The 25,348-nt window shown below is 39.8% G+C and overlaps 1 pseudogene; it reads left to right on the top strand.

Moving 5' to 3' along the window:
* The first annotated feature begins 1,292 nt into the window (after positions 1 to 1,292).
* On the top strand, positions 1,293 to 10,396 carry LOC147443137 (uncharacterized; annotated as a pseudogene).
* Positions 10,397 to 25,348: the final 14,952 nt, after the last annotated feature.

Genomic DNA, 25,348 nt, shown 5'->3' with positions numbered 1-25,348 from the left:
GCCTAACACTATTGTGTGCTTGCGCTGCCTAACACAGAGACGGGTACGTATTTATTAACAGTTAAATACCATAGTAATGGGTCACTTAAATACCATAGCATGGGTCACTTAAATACCATAGCATGCCTTGGTTGCATTTCCCTTCAAGGATATTAACACTGGCAGTGTTCGGGAAAAGTGTGCCTCAGCTTAGCCTTGAGCCGGTTGCAAAATCAAAGTAGCCGGTTGAGGGGAGGGCAAGAAGGAGAAAATTCCGCTTCAAATACATGAAAAATAGTGTAATTTTGCAAAAATATTGGCTAGTATTGTAAAATTTCCGGTTCAGATTTATTTTGGAGGGATTTTTGTATGTTTGTGAAGATGAATTTTTCCGAACACTGGTTAATAGTATTTCTAGCTTCTCAAAATGAGAGAGAGAGAGAGAGAGAGAGAGAGAGAGAGAGAGAGAGAGAGAGAGAGAGAGAGAGAGAGAGAGAGAGAGGTACCCTCAAGTGTTCGGAAAAAATGTGTGTCAGCTTAATTTCCTGTCATTTTCAATTTCCAAAATTCATGCTGAGTGCAAGGGGAAAAGGAGAAATTCCAGGCTAAAATAGAGGACAATACAGTCGCAATGACCGAATGCCGGCGTGCAGCCCTATCAACAGGCTTGAAATTTTTCCGTGGTTGGCTTTCTTAGCCAATTGATTCCCACCAAATGGTGTTGAATGATGTATCATTATGTCCAATCAACTAGAGATTGTGCATTTTGTTTGTTTTTTTTGCTAATACAACTTAATTTTAAATGTAGAGCTACTTATGCCATGTGTGCAAATTTAAGTTTAGCTTTGACTTGTGTAGGTCAATTCACGACAAGGGCAATCAATGGCAGGCAAAAATGGTACATCTAATCGAAGAGGGTGTCCTCCTGCCAGGTGTTTTAAACTTTTAAATATCTGCAATTAAATATTCTTATGAATTTTTTACATTTTTTAATCAATTTGGAATAAATAAATAGCCTTGGTTTCTAAAATCCGTTGGAGATATATCTCATGGGCCATGCATAATATTTGAAATAGTGCTCTAAATAAAATTTTGTTTCATTTTGTTATTCCATAACAATACTTTATGTTTCATTATGTGCTTCCGTCAACAACTGATTTCTTTTTGAAGGTTACTAAAAATGTTGAATTGTTTATTTACGTTGGATCAGCCCTAGATCCTGTGGTCGTGCCCGAAGAGGGAGGAGTAATGACCAAATCTCCTATGGTCATGTGGACAGTAGTGACCAAGTCTCTTCGTTTTCAGCTACTATCATGGTAGAGGACCTAGAAACACGAGAAGAGGAGATTCTATCTATGGACATGGGGCAGGGATCTTTACATGAGATAGATGAGACACTAGCCCCTTGTTGGGGTATAAAGCCCAATGTGGTCGCCCAGGTAAGTGGGCGGGCCGCCAGGTATGTACACATATTCTTTTGTAAAAACCTAATAAGAAATCACTATGCTCTACACATTACAGTAGAGCGAGTTCACCATATCATGGTGCTCTTCTTCTCGCACTCTCTCTCGCGTCGCACTTCCGCTCGTACTCCTTCAACTGGTATCAGAGCTCAGATCGAGGCTCGGGGCAGCACTGCAGGAAGCTAGAGTCACTTGCTCAGATTGGAGTGAGATTCGACAGGCCACCGTTCGGCTTCGACAAAGTTCTGCGCAGGCCATTTTCGACTACGTGGTCTTGGCGGGTGCAGATCCGACTCTGCAAATTTGGGGTTTTCGGCCTACGACTGCAGGTGTTGAGGATATCGGCACTCCCAGAGTGTTGATTTGTGGCTGTCTACACATCGAAGGACGGCTCACAATTCTTGGAGGCGTGTCACATACGACACGGGCGCATCTACACACAGATTGTAGGCGACATCCATACTAGTTCATCAGGTAGCTTGTGTTTGCTGCTTGATATTCCAGATTTCATCATGACATTGCAGGTACTTCCACATGGGATGTATTGTTAGAGATGATGTATGTCTGTTGAGGGTTTGCTGGCTGTGAGTCACGCAGCAAACAACCGCCGCAACGGTTACAACATACAGTGGGAAATTTGTGGATGTATGACTTTGTGGGAAGTCTATGTACTGTTAGATTTACTGCAGCCTTTGTTGAGGGTTGAGTGAGGTTTTATTGAGCTGGGGGGTTCTCGAATGTTGAGATCCTTTCGGTGATACAGGTCTTGGAGCGATCCCTCGAGCACCCTTAGATAGGCAGCTAGGATGTATTGACTGTGAGTTAGACAGTTGGGATTGCATCTTTGCTTTACTGCCGTTGAGGCATTGTCGCAGTCTATGCTTACAGGACAGTGACTAGATAGTGAGAGACAGTACAGGTGCAGGATAGGTTTACCCACAGCTTACAGTGTTAGAGAGACAGTAGTTTTTTGAGCTGTTTTTGGTCTGTTTTTGAGTACACCACAGCCATTTTACAAAGGAGACTCTGCCGAAATTTCTGCAGAATCTGAAGCTTTCTTGGTTCATTTGACAGGTTGATATTTGTTCAGAGGTCAGTTTACAGGGGAAACTCTGCCGAACTTTTCCAAAGAAAGTAAACTACTGTGAAGCATAGCTATGGCTGAATCACAGGACACTGCTCTTTACAATATCAAGAAGCTGGATGGAACCAATTTCCCATTGTGGAAGAAGCAGATTTGGTATGTGCAAAAGAAGCAGATAAAACCTATGAAGCTCAAGGGGATAAAACCACAAGATATGGATGAAGATGAATGGAGCGAAATGGATGAATTGGCACTTTCTACCATTATGCTGACTTTGGCAGAAAGCGTTTACTTCAATGTAGCAGACGAGATGTCGGCTTAACAAGCATGGTTAAAGCTGAGTGATCTTTATGAGAAGTAGAGTGCAGCTTCACATGTATACTGGCTTAAGAAGCTTGTTGACTTGAAGATGAAAGAAGAGACACCTATGTCCAATCATCTGAATGAATTCAACACAATCTACAGTCAGTTGTCAGCTCAAGGTGTAAAGTTTGATGAACCTGTTAGAGCTATGTTTATGTTGATCACATTGCCGGAAAGTTGGGACACTTTTCGCACAGCTTTGAGTAATTCTGCACCTCCAGATGGTTTGAACATAGCAGGTGTAGAAGGAAGTCTGCTTACTGAAGAAACCAATAGAAAGACAATGGACAAAGGCAAAGGAACAGCCTTAGTTGTCAGGGGAAGGACCAAAGAAAAGTACAAAGGTGGAAAGAGGAATCAGTCTCGTAGCAAGTCTTGCAGTGCTAAAGGCAAGAGTGACATAGAATGCTACCATTGTGGCAAGAAGGGTCCCATGAAAAGAGACTGCAGAGAATGGAAAGCAGAAAAAGGCAAAGAGAAAGCTGAAGACCATGGTGAGAAGAACAAGTCCTCAGTGAAGATTCAAGAAATAAATGTGACAAACACTGTTGCAGAGGATGACAGTCTAGTGTCAGGAGACATCTACTTCTTGAAAAATACAATGGACTCAGCTCTTCTTACAGCATCTGATGGAAATGCACTGAGTAACTGGATTATAGACTCAGGGGCATCACTTCATGTGTCTCCAAACAAGGAGTGGTTTACCTCTTATGTGACCACTAAAGATTATGTTCGGCTAGGCAATGGGTAGACATGTGAGATCTTAGGTGTTGGAGATGTTCAATTGAAGTTTCAGAATGGCTCTTCTTTCACAATGAAGAATGTGAGACATGTTCCCGCAATTACAAAGAGCTTGATCAGCACAGGTTTACTTGATGATGCTGGCTACGTCACCACTTTTGGACAGAACATGTGGAAGATATCCAAGGGTTCTATGACAGTAGCACATGGACTAAAGTCTGGAGGACTTTACATGATTTATGTATCAAATGTCTGTAAAAATGTAATCAATGTAACCGAGCAACCGAACGTTTCTTTGTGGCATAGCCGGTTAGGACATATGTCCAAGAAGGGAATGGAAATCTTGTCTCGTTCTGGTTATTTACCTGGCTTGTCATTTAATGATTTTGAATTCTGTGAACATTGTCTGTATGGTAAGCAAACACAGCAGCCACATAAGCATAGAAGCAGTAGAAGAGATACACAGTTGGCACTTGTTCATAGTGATTTGTGTGGACCTATGCCTAACCTATCTCTAGGGGGAGCTTCTTACTTTATGACATTTATAGATGACTACTCGAGGAAAGTATGGGTTTACTTTCTCAAGCACAAGGATGAAGCATTTAGTGTTTTCAAAATGTTTGTGACACTTGTGGAGAATCAGAGTGGCAAGAAGCTTAAATGCTTACGTACTGACAATGGTGGAGAGTATGTTTCAAAGGCCTTTCAGGACTTTTGTGAGTCAAAAGGTATAAAATGTGAACTTACTGCTCCTTACAATCCTCCTCAAAATGGTGTTGCTGAGAGGATGAATAGGACCATACAAGAGAAGGTTAGAAGTATGTTGTCTAATGCACAGCTGCCAAATGGGTTTTGGGCTGAAGCTGTATCAACAGCTATTCATCTTATAAATAGATCTCCTAGCAAGGTTTTGCAGAAGGATATAGTGGCAGAGATGGTATGGTCAGGCAAGGTGCCCTCATACAAGCATCTCAGAGTCTTTGGCTGTGAGGCATATACTCACGTTGCAAAGGAATTTAGGAACAAACTTGAGCCAAAGAGTAGAAAGTGCATCTTTCTAGGCTATGGTAATTCTGGTGAGATGGGGTACAGACTTTGGGATCCCGAATCCAGAAAGGTTATCCGCAGTAATGATGTTCACTTTAATAAAGCCAAATATCATTCTAAACCAGAGAGGGTTGAGGAGATTAGAAGAGTTGTCTTCCAAGAAGATGGACCTGCACGTGCAAGACAAAATGTCAGGGCTCAAGAGGAGCAAGGATAGGATAGATTGGAACCACAGGTTGTGGCTGAGCCTGAGCCACCTATTGTGCGTAGATCTGGACGTATCATGCGACCTCCTGATCAGTTTGTTCCATCTATGAACTATGTCATGTTGACTGATTGCAATGAGCCTTCGTGTTACAAGGAAGCAGTGCAAATGAAGGACTCCGGGAATTGGCAATTGGCCATGCAGTCAAAGATGACAGTTCTGCATAAAAACCAGACATGGAAGCTAGTTAAATTACCACAGGGCAAAAAGGCTCTACCTTGTAAATGGGTTTACAGGTATAAGATCACCGCTCATGATAGTCAGCCAAAGTACAAAGCAAGGCTTGTTGCCAAGGGCTTTAAGCAAGAACAAGGCATTGACTTTGATGAAGTCTTCTCTTCAGTGGTCAAGATGACTACATTGAGATGCTTTCTTGCATTGGTTGCCATATTAGATTTGGTGTTGCACCAAATGGATGTCAAGACAGCGTTCTTGCATGGTGATTTAAATGTGGAAATTTACATGCAACAGCTAGAAGGGTTTGTTGAGAAAGGCAAGGAAGATTGGGTATGCCAGTTGTTAAAGAGTCTTTATGGCTTAAAACAATCACCGAGGGCATGGTACCATAAATTCCACAAGTTTATGCTTTCTCAAGGCTACAAACGTAGTGAGTTCGATCACTGTCTATATACAAAGAAGGCTAAGGATGGTAGTTGGCTGATCCTTATTTTGTATGTGGATGACATGTTGATTGCTGGCAAGCACTTGGAAGAAATTTCAGCTTTGAAGCCAAAGATGGCAAAATCGTTTGACATGAAAGACATGGGTGAGGCAAGTCATATACTTGGTATGCGCATTGAGAGAGACAGATCAAAGAAGTTGATCTGGTTATCTCAAACAGAGTATATTGACAAGGTTTTGCAACGTTTCAATATGGAGAAGGGAAAGGCATTGAGTGTTCCATTGCCACCATATGTGAAACTTAGCAAACAAGATTGTCCTATGTCTGAGGAAGAACAGGCTGAAATGGATAAGATTCCATATGCGTCTGCAGTGGGTAGTTTGATGTATGCAATGATTGCTACTTGCCCAGACATTGCATTTGTAGTGGGAGTAGTAAGTCGATACATGTCAAACCCAGGCAAGAAACATTGGGAGGCAGTGAAAGGAATATTGAGATACCTGAAAGCTACAAAGAGTACGCGTATATGCTATGGGAGTCAGGAGCTAAGTGTAAAGGGTTTTACAGACTCAGATTATGCAGGTGACTTAGACAACCGAAGGTCTACGTCAGGGTATGTCTTTACATTGGCTGGTGGAGCAGTATCATGGCGTTCTAGATTACAAGATTGTGTTACTCAGTCTACTACAGAGGCTGAATATGTTGCAGCATCAGAGGCATGCAAAGAATCAATTTGGCTTAATCGACTAGTAACAGATTTGGGAATCAAAGAAGAGATGCCTGTGTTATATTGTGATAGTCAAAGTGCTATACAATTGGCTCGCAATCCAGTTTATCACTCAAAGACAAAGCATGTGGATGTGAAGTATCATTTCATCAGGGAAATGCTCGAGGATAAGCAACTTCAGCTTGTCAAAGTTCACACCACAGAAAATCCTGCTGATCTACTTACAAAAGGACTTCCCTCAGAGAGCTTTGCGCATTTTTGCAAGCAGTTAGGTGTAGGGTAGTACATCACTTCTCTACATCTCTTGTATATTAGCTTGTATAGTAGCTTCTCTCACACTTAAAGTACCACATTGGAATTTAAGTGGGAGGTTGTTGGGGTATAAAGCCCAATGTGGTCGCCCAGGTAAGTGGGCGGGCCGCCAGGTATGTACACATATTCTTTTGTAAAAACCTAATAAGAACTCACTATGCTCTACACATTACAGTAGAGCGAGTTCACCATATCGTCGTGCTCTTCTTCTCGCACTCTCTCTCGCGTCGCACTTCCGCTCGTACTCCTTCACCCATGAGGAGAATGGGTTGCAGATAGTCCCATGGGAGATAAGGGACGAAGTTAGTGCATCCACAGAAATGGAGGATGAACAAAAAATCTTCATGCATAGGGGAGCAGATATTCTTGAGAGCACACGTGTATTTAGCTGCTTTGATTGTCCCTCTATTCCCTTGTGCAGATTGATTCCATATGCAAGGGTGAGAGGGTTGAGAGACGATCTTAGTGGGTTGAAGTCTGCCTTTGCAAAAGAAGGCTATATGCCAGAAAAAGGAGCTTTCATTGTCTCTTTATTGACATGCAAAAGAGAGGAGAGCCTTGTGACAGGTATGTCAATAGTTTCTATCTTTTTGCCATTGTTCACATTCTTTGGATTTTGTTTAAAGTTTAACTTTTGTGTGTACTCAAGATGAGATCAAAACAACATGGGGACCTCTATGGAATGAGATCAATGATGAATTCGAATGTGAATTGAAAAAGAAACCAAAGTTTCAAGATCTTGTCAATCACATGTTCTTTGTTTGGGAAGGGAATCATCGTACTATGGCATGGACAGAGGCAATTAAAGAAAGGTTTCCCACTTCTAAGGAGAAGCATTGTCGTGTTTTGTGCACTATCATAGATCCTACCAAAGTGCATGAGATTGCGTTGCTAAGCAGTTTGCAAAGAATGAACTTGTAAGTGTTTTGCTTGTTCAACTTTGCTAGTATTTAAGATATCGTATATTTGAATGCTTACATGATATGTCAATGCAGCATGAATACTCATGCTCTGGTTGCCACTCATCTTTGTGATGAGATCGTTAATACCACACACATTTGTGTGGCGGATCATGTGATGTACTTAAACGGTTTACCCGAAAAGGATCAAAATCTTATTGCCGCCGTACGGAAAAAGAATGCCAAAGGTTCCGAGCCTTGGTATCCGCTCACTCGACGTTACCTTGGCAGATTGTTCTATGATGTATGAATCAAATAAATTTCTTTCTTTTGTCATTGGTGTGAGTGATTATTAATATAGTCTTGCTTATTTTGGATTTTAGATTCAAATGACAAAAGAGAAAGAGAAGAGAATGTCGAATGTGAAGCATGGTTTGTCTGACGAAGACTTCAAAAAGGAAGAGGAGAGAATTCACCAAGAGATAACACACAAATATCAAGATCGTATTGGGAAGATACTTTATTTGTTTGCATCTACTCTTTATTTGTGGCGAATGGTACAATATGTAATTAGAGTAATTGTCATTTTTATACTCATATTGCAGTTACTTAACATTGTGGATCCCAACCTTGCGACGGATTGGCTAGCAAGGATTTTGTCTCTGAAATGGGGTAATGATAGCTGGGCTACATTGGAGAAATTGAACTTAATAGCACTCCAAGATGCTCCCGTTCAAAACAAGATTCATTGGATTTCTTTGCTTGAGGCGGACAAGATTACAAGGGGTGCATATGGTCTTAAGAAAGGAGATCACGTCTTCCGCATGTAAGATGATCCTTGATAATTAATCTTGAATTTTTTGTACTGTCCTTTTTTTTCTCTCACTCTTTTTGGACTTGTAGGTGGCTTCGTAGAGAGGGGTTTTTGGCATGAGTCTTTGAAAGAGTATTTCAGATTGTGTCAGATCTTATGGATGTGCCTGGCATTGTGCCTTTGCCACATGACTCTACCCTCACATTCTATTTTGAGGAGATAAAATTTGAAGCCAGGCCCTTTTTGTTTCCAATTGAAGTGTCTCTTGGAGCAAAGACGAAGGATGTGGAGAAGCGGGCATTGAAGGAGGTAGATACATTACGAATGGCAGCACAACGTTTGTCTTTCAGGTGAACAATTTATTAATTGCAATTTTATTAATTTGTTATGTTTATGTGATGAGCTTCATGTAACTTGTTAGCTGTTCATTGTAGATTCCTTATGTTTTTGGTATCCAAGAATGTGTTGCCTGCCATGACTTTTTTGGCAAGACAGTGGACTCAGATGGCTACTCAAGACACATGCATGTACCCCTCTAGTATGCGCACCTTGAGTGCATGGGAGATTGAGAATTGTCCGTGGTGGATAGATATGGAAAAAGGACATGTTCTTGGTCGTGAAAGAGAGCTGCATGGCACGATGTCGAGGGATGCTGTGATACAAAATCCACCAGCAGATAGACGAGAGGCGAGACATGCAGGTATGTTTCACTCTTTGGCATGCCAAACAACCATAAGTAAGTAGTATTTTGACTTAAAATGTTTTGTTTAAGATGCACGCAACTCTCAAAAGGAAAAGGAAACATTTGTGGATACGATCGTAGAGGAGGATGTGGGCTTAATGCCTGGTATGTCTTATAAAAGTTTGTTAATGCTTTCCAAAAATATGCTTCATAGATGACTAATTTTATCTTGTTGTGATGTTCCAGTGTCTTCTGGCACCATCATGGCTAGGAAGACTATCTCATTTGTTTATCTTGTGGAGTCTCCACTACAAAACATATCCAGTTTTGTTGACACACGGTGCATGGCCATAGTGGGGGACGACATTGCCATTGTTGCAGACTTCAGAGCGGGAGTCCGAAATCCCATATGGATCCCCGTACATGATCATCTTTCACGGGCACGTTCGGAGGCTACACTATAAACTCGCGCGGGGAGAGCCGTTCCACGTGCTGCTGATTTCATTTTCTTGGATCTCCCCTTTGGTGGGTCTCTAGTAGGCTCCTCTACTCTACCTCACTGGGACATTTGCAGTGAGGATCATGTGTGTGCTGGAGTTCATTTGGCATTCTCGACGCTAGCAGATTCAGGCTGGCTTTTAATCATGGTGTCTACGGCGGGTGAGATCCTTTTGTTTATGATCATGCCATAAGATAGTAATAATCATTGTAAGTGTTTGTAATAATTAATGCTTTGAACAGGAGAGGCCATTGGGTGGGTGGAGAGGTTTTGTTGTGCTGCAGAGATGGTTGTTCATTGACGTATTGTAGTACTCCATCATGGAGCCTATGGTCATTTTGAGAGTTTTGGCGGTCCTATTGAGGTGACACACTTTCTTTGTATTAATACTCTAATGATTTATGTTGTTGCTTTCTCTAACCGTGCCTCTTTTGTTACAGTGTCTTTGCTCTGTGCTATTTATGGTTCATCGAGTAGGTATGTGTCCACCGTGCTTCGTAGCAGAGAGCACTGTTCTATTTTCTCGCCTTGCCATGTAGTCATCGGATTCTTTTATGATGCATCATGTTCCGGAGCTCTCTCAAGCTAGATCATCATCAGGCGAGCCATTGCGAGGTGGATTGCAGCGGAGCCATTCTTTTGTTGCATGCTTTGTGGAGCTCCTTGGTCGGCGTGGAGGTATTTGCTTGGAGCTTGGATGTGGTACAGCCCCTGCACTAGCGGCTTGTGTGGGATCAGGACGGACATGTGTTGCGCTCAACATTGATGAGCCATTGATTTCAGGATATGTGCTACCATTACTCCGTCGTAGAAAGCGGAGCAGAGAGGACCCCTCCACCTCCTTAGATATTGATGATGAGGGTGATATGCTATCGCGTGTCAATCCCTTTGATGACTAGTGAGGCCCACGCCTTACTATGCCATTGACATTGCTTATGTTTTTTTATCCTTTTGATGTCAACATTGGTATTTAGTGTTTATGGATATTGCTTCTATGTCTTGTTTAGTATTTTGTCTTGATGATGCATTTTCTTGTCGGTTGGAAGTTCCATGCCGGTCTACGCTGAGGAGATGGCTCGGAGCATGGAAGCGGACATGCGATACGATTCTGAAATCTCTGAGACACGTCAGAGACGGAATGTCTACATCGAGGATGAGTGTGAGAATTGAGGGATTTGTAGCATATGGTTCTTGTCATGTTTTGATGGAAACTTTTGAGTTGATGTTCCAATGTTTTGAGTCGTGGATGAGACGTATTCACTCTTTATAAAAATTTGGTTAGAATTTCAAATCCTCCTGTGAGGTGCCTTAAATGGCTAATGGGTTTGTTTTGAAATATTGACCTATGTACAAAGGAAGCTCTGTCCAATTTTTCTCAAAAACTAGTATTATGTTTTTCTTTGTTTTCTTGTTAGGTCATATGCATTGACAATGTGTTTGAGGGGGAAAGACTACATCGACAATGAATGTGACTAATCATAAGAATTGAGAAATTTGTAGCATTGATGTTAGAATTGAAATTCATGTCTTGTTATTTTCATATGGTTCTCATCATGTTTTGATGGAAACTTTTGAGTTGATGTTCTAATGTTTTGAGTCTTGGATGAGAAGTATTTACTCTTTCGAACAATTTGGTTAGAATTCAAATGCTCATGTGGTGCCTCAAATGGCTATTGGTTTGTTTTGAAATATTGATCCAATATAATGACAAGTATTTATACAATAGAATGACAAGATCACTCACTTAAGAGTCAAATAGCATAGGTTGCTAACCAATGCTAAAAACCCCTCGTAGTGACCTAGCAAAAACCTATTTTTAACATCTTTTTGAAACATATTACTAAGTAGCATGCATAAAACAGTCACAATTGTTGTAGCAAGGACCAGAGGTCGGTTTAATAATGATAATCTGCTAATTTTTTGAAGGATTTCTGGTCCTTGTTTGATGACCAGTGGACAGATTTGGTTGATCATTTGGAAGGCTACTCTTGGAAGCAATGGCATGCTTGTTCTGAAAAATTATAGGATTTTTTTTGAGTTTGGAAGTTATGTTTTTTTGTAGTTGTTGCCGATCCTTTTCACATTCATTGTGGCAAGAATATGACACATACTTAACCTTGGTTTAGTGGTGAATTTATTAATAAGTTTTGATACAAATAACAAGAGAAAGGGATTATCAACACCTATCCTTTTATGTAATGCTAGACTTTTGAATATATTCACCTTGTAAATGTAGTAATGGGAATTGATTTTCAACATTTTTTCCTCGTTTAATAGATGCATAGATTTTGAATTTAGGGATAGTACTTTACTTTGAACATACTACAATGTTTTTGAATAAAGCCTTAAACCTCACGTGAGGGTCTCGGATGAGATGGCAGTGGACTGGACTTTTGAAAATTAGCTCAAAATACAAAGGAGATGCTAGCCGATTTTTCCTGGAATTAAACGATGAAAAAATTATCATAAATTAAGGACTCATTATTTAAACATAATATTTGATCTAGGTTATGGTGTTAGTTTCTGTTGTAATTTTTGACACCAATAACAAGGGGAGGGAGTCGTTGACACCTGTCTTCCCAAGTAATGCCAGTTCTGATAGGCTTGTGTTTCTTGGATGGTGTCAGGTAAGAGATTCTTTCCTTGGGATTACAACGGAAACTGTAGCGGTAACGGAAGATCGTCCAATGTACCAGCAAATGTACCAGCTGGATCCTTCTACATGTAGATGTAGTGGAAGCTCATCCCAAAGGATGTGTACATAAGATACAACACTAAGATATTATACTGTAATGAGCAAATATCAGGTTTTTGATCTAAATGATTATATTATCCATTAGATACGGAATGTTGTATTGGTGTATTATGACATCTTGTTTAAAAATATTGTTATTTAATATATTATTTAATGCAATTGTCTAAGTATGGTTCAAGTATGAGGGGATTTTTTCATACTTAAACACACACACACACACACATTTTCCCTACTAGTCTTTGGTCGGACTAGTGCCATACTTAGCAATTCGGATTAGATAAAATATCAGATAATAATATAACTACTCCAATTTATCCCAACTTCAATCAAACGGTTTTGCCAGGATATGGGTATTTATACCCTAAGAATTGGATTGCGTACTCTTTAATACAAGTTACATTATTATTAGCTTGATCCACCCAATCCAAAGGGATGGGCCGGGGCTCTCAGCTCCTAAATTGGTCAAGCATCTACATGTTTACATATAATCCATATACTGTAAGCATTGACCACCCTCAAGCAGGTGTGGATTTTCAAGTTATCTTGCAGGATCGGAGTATTGTACAGTAACCAACGTCACGACATATTCCACAAATTTGGAGTGACATCATCGAAATCATGAGACATCAGGTATGTAGATTTCATAATACCTTACTCTCCTCCTTGGAGGACCCCTTTGTACAGTAACCAACGTCACGACATATTCCACAGATTTGGAGTGACATCATCGAAATCATGAGACATCAGGTATGTAGATTTCATAATACCTTACTCTCCTCCTTGGAGGACCCCTTTATCATACAACAATTGGGTGTACTTACATCTAAGTTCGGTTCAAACACATTAAAATGAGTAATCTCGCATTTAAACCTTGTTAACATAGTACAAGTGACTGAGCTATAAAACATGGAAATTTTTAGGAAGCAATTACTACAATTGGTGGGGGATTCGTCCACTTGGTGGACCATCCTCCACCAAGTGGATCTCTCCTCTAGGATGGGGGAGGGACACACACACACACACACACACACTTATCTAGCTGGCAAGTTTTTGGCTAACCCTTGGCTGACAGCTCCCCTTCTGGTGTGCTAATCTAGAGCTGCTATTCTCTAGAAAAATTTCACTGAGCCTCTAGAGAAGACCACAGGTTTTGAATCCACCTCATCAATAATACGGCGGGAAGGCATCCCTGGTTGATCTTTGTATGAAGGTATCCTTGGTTGACCTCCCTCACCTTGGTACGGTTCATCAATCTAGCTTCACCTACCTAGCTTTCTGGTGGTTGGATAATAATAGGTAGAAATATTTTTCTCACTCCTTACCATGATTGGCATACAGGATTTAAATGGATTTTCAGTGGCCCTCTTCACACCTTATTTTCATGTGGGTGGTGTAGGAGCTTTTAACCCCACGCAATCCTTATCCCCAGTCATCAACAAAGGTGGGTGCTTCATAATGGACCCCCTATTTTTTGTATTGAGGTTCATTTATATGAACCCATTGGCTTTCTCTCCATACTCACAAACCCGTCTGGGTCCCGTTCTACCCTGTGAACGAACGTGCGCATACGCGCGTGCACACACATCCACAACAAGCGGATCCCTCTCTCCCCACACACATTATCTCCATCTGACTCACTCACAGTTGTTGCTCATTGGGAGGCTCTCTGCATATGGGTATGCTCATCTCCATCGTTCTCTTCTTCTGCGAGGCTATCACGTGGCTGCTATGCGGGTATAGAGCAGGCAATAGTATACACACTACGCTTCACACACGGCTATCAAACACCTATCTACATACGTACATACACACGTAGCATGCAGTACTTCAGAGGGATATGGTAGCGAAGGCAGCACATCAGCAAGCGACTGTTGCTGTAAACACTCAAGAGGACTCGAGCAATGAAAACTGGTGCAAGCATCTTGTTTGTTTACTGATGCCTGTCGAGGTAGACTTCCCATACTGGATCGATAACATTTCTCAATCTACAACTTCACAGCAAGGACTTCAGGTAGGTGCTCTTGCACCTACTCAGTATTTAAGCATTGCATGATGGTCGAGGTACTGGTTTTTTAACATATGTATAATTGTTTTTCATGTACGGTTAAGTATGTGTCAGGAATCACCTACTCAGTATATGTCGCACCTACTGAGTACATATCTTTTCCATGCTTGATTGAGTTAAGATGCGATTGTACAGATGTTTTTATTTTTAAGGGAAATGCTCTAACATAGTGATTCAAACAGAGTATTGCAAAGATAAACTTTCATTCAGATACATAGGCCTGAATGATGCTCAAAGTCCATTTGGATGTCTGGTATTAAACACATTGAGAGGTCCTTTATCCTAAGTTTAGTAATTCTTACTAAACTAATCTGGCTTGCCACTATTAATCTCGAACTTGCCTACTATACCTGACCAGGTAAACAAGCCATTCTCGGCACCTACTCAGTGTGTTTAACTTTTGAACTGATTGTAGATTTTATTATGTCTTTTAATGATGATCTACGGTTTTTTTGGAAAAATGGACAAATGCTGGCAATGTTTATGCTCAGCTGATACTTAATATAATTTGTTTTATACATAATAGCTTTGGAATGTTAGAATTGACATCAGATTTATGAACCTCGCATTATCCATTATGCAAGGTAATCACTAAAGCTTACATCTAAGTGCAAAGTTACCATTAAAGCTTAGCTTACGAGTGCAAATCTACCTTTGAAGCCTAACTTTATGATGCATAGCTACCATTAATAGTTAACCCTAATTCCAAGGTTACCATTAAAACTTAAATCTAAAATGATGCACATAAACCTTTGCACTCGCAAGCTAAGCTTTAATGGTAACTTTGCACTTAGATGTAAGATTTAGTGAGTACCTTGCATTTTTAGGTTTTAAGCTATAATGGAAACCTTGCAATTAGGGTTAAGTGATAAGAGTATTTACGCATCATAAAGTTAAGCTTCAAAGGTAGATTTGCACTCGTAAACTAAGCTTTAATGGTAACTTTGCACTTAGATGTAAGCTTTAGTGATTACCTTGAATTTTTATGTTTTAAGCTTTAATGGAAACCTTGCAATTAGGGTTAAGTGATAAGAGTATCTACGCATCATAAAGTTAAGCTTCAAAAGTAGATTTGCTCTCGTAAGCTAAGCTTTAATGGTAACTTTGCACTTAAAAATAAACTTTAGTGACTACCTTGTATTTTAGGTTTAAGCTTTAATGGAAAACTCGAAAACTCATAAATTATAGGATGACCTTCTAGCTTCCTAAAATGGAAAGCTAGGTACCACAAGAAAAGAGTAGTTGTCTAAGCTCGATAGAAGTAGTTCAATTTTTGGTATTGAAGAGTATTTCTAAAGTTTTCAATTTCAAGTTTGTTTGCAAATACTGGATGGGGGAGATAGGGGATAACTTCGCAGAATTGATCTCCGTGTTGTTTGAACCGAAAACTCTACAAGCTTCCATGGAGATGCCCCATGGATGGCAAAGGATTGCAAAAACCTGGGAATCAACAAAACGGGGATTGAACTTAAAAAAATGGCTTTTCCAAAGAGACATTAACCATCAAACTGCCTATGGCAAAAACTCGCTTGTATTTTAAATAAACTTGGTTGGTAGATAATTAATGAAAGTAGGAATTAAGGTTGATAAATGAATGAACCTAGAAATTACCAACTAGGAGTTAAAAAAAGGAATCTCGAGAGGTGATAGGGATAGCCCATTGCAAAACATAGATTTAATTAGGAGTTTTGAAGATTTTCTGGAAATGACCGGGAACCAAGATGGATCTTCTTGGGGCCAATTTGATTGAAAGGCCGGCCCATTGAGAGGATTCTCTTGGGGAACTTGTCGGAGATTGGTCCTTTTTTTTGGTTAGGGCAGTGTAACCGGCAAGTTGTTATACCTAGGTCATTCATGCCCAGGGGATAAGGGATGAATGGGTTTGTTTTATTTTTGCCCGACCGGGTGAAGTACCCGCGGTATCTTATTGGAAATCGACCATATTCCGGGTGAAATACCCGCGGTATCTTATTGGAAATCGGCCATAATCCGGGTATGGCCTAATGCCAATAGTTGGATGAGAAGGGTATACTTAGGGAGGATGATGTGAATTTAATTAAGGAAATTTGTTCGACTTGGTTGCTTAAAAAGGAACTGGAACGGCTAGGAATATAGGGGCTATCCTGTGCATCTGTCTCCAGATGGTGCTATACCTCTCGAAATAAAATGCTTAGGAAGGAATGATTAAATTACTTGATGAGCCTTTTCCAAATACTTAATTCTGGGAAATATTGTGAAGGTGCTGCCATTTTGATGGCTTGTAACCGATTATCTTGGCCTGAATGGGGAGGTAAGATGAATTGGTTTAAACTAAATGTGTTGCATGATTAGTTAGGAAACTAGTTACAAGCTAATTATAGCAGATAAAGAAAAGGAAATGACATAAAGTTTCTAAATAAAGATCTGGTGGGAACAACCAGATGAATTTCCTTGAACAAGGGTATGCAACAGATTGCATGCTGCTTGTTGTTTGATAGACTATTGTCTTCTTGGTCTTGTAGTAGTTAAGTACTACCTCAGGAAAGGATTTTCATGAAATGATTCGGTGGGTGGGCGGATCCGGAGGGTCAGATGGCCGGATGTTGATTTGAAATTTTTATGTTAAACTCTAGGACCATGTGGGATAAAAATTGGATAATCGGGGACGAGCGAGACCAAGTAGGATTGCAAGACCCCTCTTCTTAGGGGAAAGTGATAATTGACGTTCCTGCTTGTCAGGAAAAAGGGGTTATCGCCATGAACCAAGGGAGAACAAGAAAGCAAGAGCAGATCCTCAAGTTAAAGATCAAGAGAATCAAAACTAAGGACCATGATTTTGGGTGTGTAAAGCTATCAATGACAGATTGATTATGAGAATCGGATAGAATCATTGAATGAAGGGATGTACCCCCTTGGGTTGGCATTCGAGATAGGCCGGAGTCTTGTCTGAGTGTCGATCCCAAGTGGGAGGGATACCTGCAGATAGATCTACGTCATTCCCTGGGACGGTCTGGAGGACTGAGTGAGGTGAGTAGGGTCGGTCTGGGTATGGCCCTCACAAGATCCTTGTCTTTTCATTCTGGAGTAAAGTCTCGTTGTCCGCATGACTTATTTGTCGGTCTTGCTTTTTCTAAATTATTTTCTAGGTTCAAAAAGTTTTGAATGGCTCTAGGGTTTAGGGAGGGACCTTACATTGTTGATATAATACTGTTAAAATTTTAAAATTATGGAAATTTAAAAACCCATTCATTTGAATTCACGTGGAAACTTACACGTCTAACACGTGAATCCCCCGAGTGTTCATCACACACATCCTCAATAGTTACCTTAACCTTTGCACATGCACCATAAAGGTACCTCAAAGACAGTGGTACTTGAAACCACCACATGGTTTCATTCTTCATCTTCAGTTTATTCTCCATAAGCTTCCAAAATTGACTCAATATGGTGAATCATTTTCTCTTAGTTTCATGAGGTTCCTATTCACTTGGTACCTACTATTTTCTTTTAATAATTTCAATAATATCTTCATGGAACTTATGCTTAGCAAGCCCCAAGATGTCACCTAGTGTGAGCTCCACCTCGCTATTGAGGATACACTTTAAAAACCTTCTTTAGAGTTGTAGCGAGTTCCATATCAAATTTCAATTTATACAAAGGTCCTCTACGATTACCTTGCTTCTTACCTTTTGGTGCCTCTTCCATAAACACTTCAAAAGAAGGATTGGGAGTAGGCCTCTAGGCTTACTTTACTTCTTATATTTTGCATCTTCCATAACCACTCCAAAAGCACGATTGGGAGCAGGTCCTCTAGGCTTACCTTACTTCTTATCTTTTGGTGCCTCCTCCATAACCACTTCAGAAGTAGGATTGGAAGTAGGCCCCTCTTCTTTCTTATTGTTAGATTTGCTAGCCCTATATTGTTTTCATCTCTTTTAACTTCTCTTTCACTATGGCTTGATTAGATTGGGATTTAGCATAATGCATATACTAAAAGAGAATTCATTGGATTAGTCCACCCTGTAGTTTTTTGAATACAATTCCCAACCTAGTGTAGATTACCACGATTCACCTTTCCTAGTGGGAGGATGTACTGATCATTCCAATCCCTACGTGGAGATTGTTTCCTTGGCTTCAAGGTAGAACACTTGGCACCTAGTCCTTCAAATTTTACCGCTTTTAAGTTCAAAGTTAATTCTTGTATACCTTTCACCAGTTTGTCAAGAATCGGCTCCTCCAATTAAGGTATTGTTGGAGATGATTTCTCCTTGATTTATCCTTGATTTCTCCTTCGATTGTGTCTGTATGATCGACCACAATTAGTTTGTCTACTAGTCTCATTTTTCACTTCAAAATAATGTTATCGCTTCAGACACCAGTTCCAATCTGCAGTTAAGTCTAACTCATCTGTCAAATCTTCAAGTAAATGCACCAAACTTCTTTGAAGCTGTGGATTAGTAGCTTGGACAAATATCTCTACCTACTTCAATTTCAACGAACATTGCTCTATCATAGATAATTGATCAAATTGCTTCTCAAATTCTCATAGAAGTTATCATGCAGATAAGTCCTTATTTCTCTTCTATTCCCGCTTCATAAAATTCTATTTATTTATCCTCTAAGAATATTCAAGGAAATACTCCTCTTCTAAATCTTTCTTAAACTTCTACTCAATATGCATCTTGTATATCACCAATTTGGGCCCTAAGCTTGGGCACTATAATCATGATAAACACCTTAACAACAATATGATCATCAATCCCATTATCATCCATAGGTTGTTCATAAATTTGGTAGAGATTTGAGATATCTTGGCCCTCAAGCCATTGAAATTTATTTGTAACTTTTTGTCAAGATTTTCAAATTTGATCATGCAGGTTGAATTATTGTTGTACAACTTGCTGATGTTGCATCATTTTTTGCATGGTTACTTCTTGCGGTGTAGACATCTTTCTTAGCAAAAATTTCCCACCCCAGCTTGTTCACGTTGGGGGCTCACCAAAGATGTTGAGATAAAAGGAGTGGGAGAGGTGAGCCAAGAAGGCATGGGGCCTCTTGAAATGGTTGGGGGGAGAGAGAGAGAGAGAGAGAGAGAGAGAGAGAGAGAGAGAGAGAGAGAGAGAGAGAGAGAGAGAGAGAGAGAGAGATGGATGACACAAATAAAATTACACATGATACACCTTGAAAACCTAAAACCTATATTGCTTATTGAACTTAGAGCCTCATTAAAAACATTAGCCTCTAATGGGCACTGCAAACTCCTTTTTCAATTCTTGAATGAGAGCAAAAGTGGGAAAAGTTAAGCTTTGGGAAAAGCAAAAATAGAGAGGGGATCTACATCTTTGATCTCAACTCAAATACCTTTCATGAAACTATACGATGGTGGATTATCCAGTAGGATTTCAAGTTGCAATGCCAAACTCTGTAACTTCATTGTGGAAATTTGGTCTTGTTGTGGGTTGATTTCTACGTCATCCATAAAAATAATCTATTTTGGAACTCTCTCAAGAAATTGAATAGTACTTGGATGAAGAGGTAATTTGCAAGTGTTCTGTTTGTGATAGCTAATCATCTATCATTGCTGTACCATCCTTCTTGGGAGCCTTCTGGCTCCAACATACAACATCTAAAAACGTTCTAAGTCTGAATAGGCAGTCTCATCATGCAAGTACTCTTGGATTTGAGTAGCCTTCTACTTCCTCATGTGCTTGTTCAGACTTAGCAATTCAGTGGAATAACCTAGGTTAGTATTTAAATCCAAGTCTATCACAATATATTTCTCTTTTGCTACCCTCTGAACCTTTGAAGCATTGTGTAGCCTGGTGGATTGGTGTTGGGCCTATTGCTAGGTCTGATCCAACTGAGCATGATCCTGATGATTCTTAGTATAATCTACTTGTTTTCCACCATTCCCATTTGTTCCCTATATATTATTGGTATGTTGGCTGCCTGTTGTTGGACCAGGTGGCAGAGGAGAGGGTAAACTATCATCATCATCATCATCATCATCATCATCATCATCATCATCATCATCATTATCTTTGCTATGGATTTGACCTACCCTATACTCCTCTTGATCGTTGTCTTCTTTATCATCATCCTCATTATCATCTTGAGTCTTCATATAATCTAGCAATACTAGTGTGATTGTATACTCTTCAGACTTAGCATCCAAACCAAACTTGATGGAATCGACCAGATTCTACAAATCTTCAAGATTTAGAGTTAAATTGCCATCTTGGTATGAGATATCCACCACAAGGACTAATAGATGTATTTATCTAGAATGGACTACTTCAACGTTTTGTGAACTCCTTGGAGAGAGCTCAAAGAAGATTTCTTGTGATTGAGGAGAACTCTTAAAGCCTTATTTCCAAATCTGTAGTTTGGGAAATTAATTGATCAATCTTTCTCTATTATATAGACATTATCCATGCATGATTCTCTTGATCAATTTGGTGTTCTAGAATCATATCCTAGAGGCAAAACATTTCCTTTTTATATCCTTCAGCCTGGGATCTAACTTGTTCCAATTCTGACTTCAAAGTGGTTAAATAAAAAATTGGAGTGAAACCTTGAACTTCCATCATCTGGCCAATAACATCGATAATTGTGTTCCACCTGACCTGAATTATGGTTACACATCCATCAATTACAGAATTGTGGTCACTCTGCATATACCATGAGAGAAGTCTGGTAGGGTACCAGAAGTTTCTCAGGAGCCTTGATCACCAAATTGCCCACCACAAGCTTCTTTTGAAGTCTTTGCAGCTGAGATCTAACACATGATGTTGAACTCAAGAGTATGGACTACTAGAGCTGTCTCAAAAGTACTGGATGGGACTTTATCTTTTTCTTTGTCTATAGTAGTCTTTGGTAGAGTACTAGATAGTTTAAAGGCCTTATCAACAGAAGTCCCTTGGGTATGTTCCCCTTCAAATTGTGTCAATTTCAGACCAGATGATGTCATTGCTATCTTTTGTTTGGCTTTAAGTTGTGTCAATAGATTTATTACTTTTATTTTCTTTGATTGTGGCTCTAGAGTCTCGACTTTTGATTATTCTGCTATTCTTTTGGAGCCAGATGTTAACAAAGCTAGCTCCCTTCTCTGACTTTCCAGTGTCTCCCGTTCAATCACTGGTCTGAGTGTCTTTAATTTTTCACCCATGAATCTCTTCCAAATAGTGGTGGTTTGATGTGAGGCGGAATGCAAGTTGTAGGAACTGCCACACTTATACCATGCTTTAAAAGGATTTCAAGTTCTCCTTTGGCTATTTTTTGCATCAAACTATCATGCAAAAATGTGCTTAAATTAATATCAATCTTAGGGTTCTTAATTCTGATAACGACATACTGAAGAGAATATAAGACACATAAGTTGGATTATTCTTTATACTTATTGCCTTCTCTACAAATCTGTGCACTGGTTTGAATTCTAGGGTTGATATTGGAATCCCTTGACCTTCAGTCTTTTGCTTCTTCCTAGCCTACAGATCCTCTTTCAAAAAACTACCTACTTCTTTAGCTAAACAAGGTTTGGCCTTGGTTGAAAATGGCAAGTACAAAATGTGAGAAAGAGCTATTGCTGCTGCTTGCATTAGTCTGCCATTAATCTCAACAATACCTGTGGGTTGAATGTATCCACAACTTATTCAATAATTTTTGCATCAAAGTTGATCTTGGCAGCTTCCCGGGGTCTTCACTAAGGATTACTGCATGGTGTCACGTGAGTGTACAATAGGGGGGGTTTATGAGGCCAAAAAGGTAGATTTTAGAAAGGAGGGTACCATATATAGGGGGTAAAATGGCAGTTTTGGTGCACGCAGGTGACGTCTTCCTAGTACTACTAGTGAATCCCATGGGGGCAGCTTCTAGTACGACTTCCATACTCTATATCTTGAGCAGCAAACTTCCACTGTGATGACGATGTATCTCCCAATATTATGATGAGGTATTGAGCATTCTTGTTCAGCTGGACTCAACAACTCTTTGATGTCTACAACCTGAGCATCCATTGTTGCTTGCATAGTTTCTAACATCAAATGCTTATGCTTGCCCATCTCTAAATCATGTGACAGACCTTGAGTAGAGAAGGACAACTCAGTTGAGGAAGATGGCAAATCGAAGCAAGAACACTTGCGAGTTTTTTGGTTGCATAGACAAGATAGTGAATGGGGAGGGAGTTGATGATGGTGAGACGTCCTCAATAGTTTGTGTAGATGGTGAGGATGCAGGTACTGACACAGGAATCTTTGTAGGCTAAGGAGCTAAGCATGCAAGTTACTGAGGAAAAAGTGATGGGTCATGCACTCTTCACATAGTTTTATAACAATGTCTTGGCTTTCTCTTTAACCTCTGGCTTTAGATGCTTGTTGATCTTAACCATTCTAGGATTTTTCTTTGAGTCAAGATTCCATTATTCAATCTCTTGATCATTTGGAAGTAGCCAATTCTCCTAGCTCAGCCAGTCCAAGTTCCATCTCCACCCTTACAATAGCCTGGTCTGAGTTCTATGTATTGGTCTGATGGTACCCTGCTTTTGACCTTAAGTCATGCATCTCTTGGTCTAACTGATTTGGTGTTTGCCCATCAAGATGAACTATCCTCTCACCAAATTCAATTCAATACACTGATCATGGTATTTCCTTCTTTGTCTTTTAGCTTGCTCTTTATCCATCAAAACATTATTCAACTCAATCTATGCAATTGGAAAAATGTTCATGGATGTGAGTATGCTCAATCTTCTTCATGCCACACTTTCTATAGAGTCCTTCTAGCCTCATTTCCTTTTTCCATCTTCTTGTATTATCAATTTTTAGCTGAATTCTTCTAGTGGGCCCTTGAATAGTCAGTGTTGTCTAACTTGCATAGTCATATATGGCTCCATCAGTCCTGAGCCAAGGTCTATCAAACAACATTCCATATGCTCCTTGTACATCCATTACTAATAAGAAGCTGGTTTTGAATTTCTATTTTCCCACTCTAATGTGCATGTTCTCAATCTAGCCAGTAACGTAAATTACTCTTTGATTAGCCATTTTGATTTTGAAAGGTACTAGCTTGAGATCTCGGATCCCTAGTTTTTGTCTCAGATGTTCCCCCAAGATGTTCACTCATGCCCCACCATCTCATATAACTCTTGACAATGGTTCCTATTGCTTCCTAATTTTGTAGTCCACTTGAAAAACAAAAACCTCGTCCTCTCTTATGGCTGATAAGTCTATTGCCATAGCCTCTGTTGTTGCTTTTCTCTTCTTACTTATGAATTTTGCAGCTTTTGGTAATGTTCTTTTAATATCATCCAATTCAACCGTGAGCTTCTGGATTCGCTCACATATCTTAACATATATTTCATCATGCTCATTACTAGAACTACTGTTTGATATGGAAGACCTCTCTTCCGACTAAATATTCTTGTATTGCCACTTAGACGTTGGCCTTTTGCATCTAATGTCTTGTTGACCCTTTGAGAAAGATTGAGACTGCTGTCCACAATTTTTTTTTGTCCCTAGGTCATTTTTCCCAGCTCTGGCCAAGTCTGTTCTATCTTGCCTCAATTCTTCAGCTATACTTTTGACTGCTGTTATTACAGACTCATCCAGTCCATTTACTACCTTCACCTCACTAGATTCTCTAATAGGCTTCTCCTGTTGAGCCACTAAATACTGAGGAGGAACCTTTGGATGGCTCTAGCCTCTGAGCACTTTGATTGCTCTAGTATCTTCTTTGCCACATTCTCTATAATCTTTGTCTCTTTTCTCATACCATTCATCAACCACCTTTGCCATGGATTTTTCTTTCTAGGTAGGTCTCTCTATTGTTTCCATTTCTTTGTTTCTGCAGCCTGCTTCATTTGCTTCTCATATTCATCTAGGAGATCCTTGATCACAACTCCTTTTATTTTGGTGATCACATTAACATGGACTGGTTTTGACGCTTCTGCTCAGTTCCTTCTAGTTTCACATTCTCAAGGCACTGGGCTATAAAATGACCATATTTTCCACATGTATAATAGTTGAATTTTCTCTTTCCAAAATTAGCTTTACCCCTTCCTCGACCATTGCCTCCTTGATACTTGCCTCTGCTAGATCCAACACTTGTATTGGCTTCATTCTCTTGGGAGCTAGCTGCTCCATCTGTCTTCACCACTTTTGGGTTAGTTAGTGAAATCATCGATAAAATCTTTACCCTTTTTGAAATGATGAATTATTATCCCACAGTTGTGTCCATATGCATTACAGTGTATACATTGGTACACTCATTTGACTTGGATCTACATTTTGAGCATAAGGTCTCTAGCTTTCTAATCGAGCTTCTAGTAAAGCCATTTCAGATATCTGCCTTGACATCTCCTCCAACTTCCATGTCCATGAACCTTTCTTTTTGCCTTTAGCCCTATCATCTGAATCACTCTCAGATGAGCTAGAAGTCGAGCTTGATTCTGACTCCTCAATTGTTTATGTCACTATCATTGGAATCTCTTCTACTCTTATGACCCTTTTCCTTCTTAGCTTGCTACTCAAGTTTTAACGCTCTCTGAACCAAGTCATTAAATTTCTTAGTTGGGGCTGGAACCTCCTGTTCCCTCAGTTTCTTTAAACCCGCTGAGGAACCAAGTTCTCATTCTCTTCTCTAATGGAGGTTCATGCAATTGTCGGGTCAGCTCCTTGATATTTTCAATTTAGCTTCAAACTCAAAGTTTATCTTGCTTGATTTTGTCCAATTCAAAGAGGATGTCCTCGTCACCCCTATTATCAAAATATTCAAGGCAAAAAGCTTTGATCAGTTTACTGTAAGCTCTAAGTTAGCATGCTGGGTAATGATAATACCATTTCCTAGCTTGCTGGATTTTGTCCAACTCACACAGGACGTCCTCGTCCCCCCTATTATCAAAATATTCAAGGGCGGAAGCTTTGATCAATTTATTGTAAGTCTAAGCTAGCATGTTGGGCAATGATAATACCATTTCCTAGCTGCATCTTTTAGTGTTTGTGAGAAGTATTCGATGCTCATATTCATCGATATCTTTTAGCTTATCATAGTGCTCAAATG

The sequence above is a fragment of the Adiantum capillus-veneris genome, chromosome 14, assembly GCF_014529385.1.
Source record: "Adiantum capillus-veneris isolate H3 chromosome 14, ASM1452938v2, whole genome shotgun sequence".
NCBI classification, from domain to species: domain Eukaryota; kingdom Viridiplantae; phylum Streptophyta; class Polypodiopsida; order Polypodiales; family Pteridaceae; genus Adiantum; species Adiantum capillus-veneris.
This window is presented reverse-complemented; position numbering and strand designations above follow the sequence as displayed.